Source organism: Apostichopus japonicus, chromosome 8 (genome assembly GCF_037975245.1).
Source record: "Apostichopus japonicus isolate 1M-3 chromosome 8, ASM3797524v1, whole genome shotgun sequence".
Taxonomy (NCBI): domain Eukaryota; kingdom Metazoa; phylum Echinodermata; class Holothuroidea; order Aspidochirotida; family Stichopodidae; genus Apostichopus; species Apostichopus japonicus.
The window spans coordinates 42,431,461-42,435,448 of record NC_092568.1 but is presented as its reverse complement, the minus strand read 5'-3'; positions in this window follow the sequence as shown (position 1 = coordinate 42,435,448).

Genomic DNA, 3,988 nt, shown 5'->3' with positions numbered 1-3,988 from the left:
CGTACGATGGCATAATACAGGTAAACATACATAACCTACGCGTTGAACGACAAAATGGTCACCAAGATGGTTGCGCTAATAGCTGAAGCTAGCAGACATTAAGAGCAGCCAATAACAGCAGACACTAAGAGGGGTCACCGTGTCGGATTTATGTGGTGAAGCATCCTTCGAGTGAGCAAATCGTTATATCTTAAGTGGACACGATCGAGGAATATTCATTGTACTTTATCATTGAATGGCAATCAAACAAATCAGCGGCGAACAACTGCTTAGTTGTTTGCTTTGTAGTTTGGCCTGATGATGGAGGGAGGGGAGGGGAGAGGGAGGGAGGAGAGATGGGGGGGTAAGGATATCGGCTAGTAGGGGAAGGGGTCACATTTATGTTGTATTTTTGATCATATTTCAGAATAACGATGCAAAACTTGAGATCAGATTCTCCACACGACAGAATTTTCGATAGGATCCTCAGTCGTCATCATATGGCACGATTCTTTATCTTAATCGTTGTCGCCTTATTTGGCTGTGTTTACGCACAATCAACCACTCAGGTTGAATGTTAGCTTCCCAACAATGCGGATATCAGAGAGACTAAAGCGAAAATAACTATACATTGATCACCAAACTGAGGACATACACTTTCGCAAATGGTCTGCCCCCTCCCAACCGAGGCTGCTGCCGTCCCAGAGGTTACCACAATGAAAACGAGTACCCTTGCTCCTGAGTCAGTTGTGTTCAAAACCTGTAAGGACATGTTGGATGCTGGATACACCACTAGTGGTACTTACGATATAATTGTTGAACGGCTTGAAGCAACCGTACCAGTCTCCTGTGACATGACTACCGACCAGGGCGTCTGGATTATGATTTTAAGGTTAACATACGCCATGGGATCCCATCAACATTTGCCTCATTTCCCATTTGTTGGTACTTCATCCAAATATCAATTCAGCTGTCTCCAGAGAAAGGAGAAACAGCACTGGTTTCTGATTGCTAAGTAGCTCGAAATAAAAAATTCATAACTGCAAAAAAAGGGGCAAAAGCTTGGTTCAGCGGTTAGAGTGTCTGCCTCACAATCCGTATAGGTTCCAGGAACAATATTCTGCCAGGAACCAGATTCTCTTGACCTATTCAAAAATGGCTGCAGTGCAGTGGTGATGTGGGGAGTCTTCCGTGGAGTTGGTATTTCTGGTTGTGAATTTGGGAAAAGGGGTTTGGCTCTGTTCTTCACTTGGTTTCGAAACAACTTTGTTCGTCATGGCTGCACTGCATTGATGTCGAATGGGGTGCCTTTGCATACCTCATTATTGGAGAAAGTGATCAGATGCTGGGGTGTACACTCTCGTCCGTCGGATTGGGACGTTAAATTGCGCTCCCGGAGCAGGAATGGAAGCGAATTTACACCCCTACCTACCTGGTTATCCTCTGAACACTTATCGAAAAGAGAAGGCTTCAAATAAGCCGGTGTTCATGCACGATCTAACACAGAAAAGGGTCTCCAATAAGCTACTGTGAGGCTTCCTGATCCTTGGGTCTCTAAACCAAACTAACTTACCTCTGAACCATAAGATACAGAGACATCGCCAGAGCGGGGTAGGGGATACAGCCCCAACTTCCATGAGAATCGTTACTGGGCTCGGGGAAATCGATGATAACGATCACTGTGCACTCGAGAGAAATTCTTCGTATGCCCATGAATTTATGAAGATTTCATAAAGAGCAGTGGCGTACACAGGAATGAAAACTACCCTGTCCTTGTTTTCGGTTTCACTAAAACTGAAAAACAATCAATCAATTTACTTCGTTTCTTGAAGTCGATTTGATCAGCATATAAGAAAACGATTATTCTTGATAACTTGATTAACATATTTCAAGATTTTTTTAGCCTATTGGGTGAAAATTAGACATTTGAGACCTCTTAGTAGCTACTAAACCGTATAGCTTTCAGGTGCCTGCCAAGAGTTGACAAGCAGGTTCGTCGGCAAAATAAATCACAGGGACCACCTTCAGAATGCTGTATGGTGTTCAGTTTAGTGTCTGGTTATTATCACCTACAACTCGATTTTTTTCTTTCTGGAGTGAAAATTTCTAAATCATGGAATCCGATGCAATTTACAGTGCCTCAGACGTGCCATTCCATTCAGTCTATTGTTATGAAATAGTAATACCATCTCTTTGATGTTACCGAAAAACTCCATCGAGATACCTTACAGGCCTCTTATGTATTTATCTAGGTCATGGATTCAGTTTTCCCACGAGAAGTTTTTAACTATCTTATTGAATCTTGTTACAGGGCCTTTTCCCAAAATAGATTCCATTATGTCTGTGGAACATTCGAGAAGGTTCTCTCACGTGGTATGGAAGTTTCCATAGAAAGGGGATGGACTTCCAAACTCCCAACCAATCAGGGCAAATCAGTGCCAGCGCACTTATTTTTATATCGTTAAGTTCATACAGGATGGTCAGGTCATTGGCTGCCTACTGATTATGCGCAGTGAGATTTTATGGAAGTACGGTTTAAAAGGAAAAGGAGGCCGAAAGTTTTATCACTTGATCAGAAAATTTATCACTCCGTCAGCGCTCCGTGATCAGTTCGTCATTGCTTCGTTACTATTTCATCACTCCTAATTGTTTAATTGACGGAGTCAAGTCAAGTCAAATCATTGTAATTTAGTTTTATTTGTAAAGAGAATCGACAGAGAAGAAATTATACCGAATCATTAATCAAATCCTATCTCGTCAAATTGTTTTTTGTGTGAAGTCATTGTTTTCTTCCGTTCGAGACATCTCCTGAAGAAGCATAAAAACGGCATCAAGATATCCCAGTACCTTTCTATCGCGAGTCCCGATATAGTTTTACTATCGGAGGAGCCGGGCTCGTCACAATATTACATGGTGGAGATCGGTTGCTTTCTTCAGGAACAAAACGGTAACGGAACTGTTCACACTTTCGTTCGTTACGATCAACAACGAACAGGAGGATTTTTTCGGCCCGAAGACCTAACGAGGAACACAGCGCATGTTCACGACCTAGCCTAACGGAAACACTCTGCGATGGAAGACGGCCTATACTAGCCTAAGTCTGTACACCGGAACCACTGATCTGTACACTAACGTTAATCAACCCAGCATGCAGTTCGCGTTTGAACATTCGCGCAACTAGTACTTAGAATACTACAGCTCTAAACATCAGAACTGAACATTTTCGCGATCTAAGCCTAGACTCTACCCGATGTTAACGGCGAACGAATCTGCACCATACGAGATGTAGGCCCACCTGCTACTGCTACTACCTGCCGCAACTACTACTGCTAACCGAGGGACTTCAATCATCGTTTGCAGTTCCACTACCAGTTCTTAGTTAAACTAAAAGGGTGAGTGAAATCATGCCAATTTGTATCCCAACCCCTATTTGAGATCAGAGTGTACCGATAAGTAATTTTAATCGTGTCCATGTATTGCATGTTTGTTATTTGTATTGCGGTCGATAGTGTGTTCAATTAAGTATATGCTCATGTTGTATACTCGTAACTAGCCTAATTGTATGCGGCATAATGTCCGTCAGTGAACAGGAAACTTCGACCTCTGTTATGCAGAAACATAGGCCCACTGATTTTTTGCCATCACGATTTCAGGGCGATGTAATTGATGCAGATTTAGCCGAAGCTCATTATTTGGGATTTGAAGATTATTTAGAGTTGCATAAATTGCCGTCCAAAACCCCTCCTGTAGAGGAAGAATTAAATGAAATATGTCGCATATTTAAGCGAACACTTAAAGGCCAGGCCAGACTCTGGATTGAAAACAAAAAATTTTCAACTATTGCTGATCTTCGAAAGCAATTCCTTGCTCGTTTCAGTCCGGGGACTTCTTCCTACGCTAAATCACAGGCATTTCATGCATTAAGCTATACGCCAGGTGATACAGCTCAAGCTCATTTGGCCAAAATTTCCAAAGCTGCAGCACAATTAAGTTATGGCGATGACCAAAT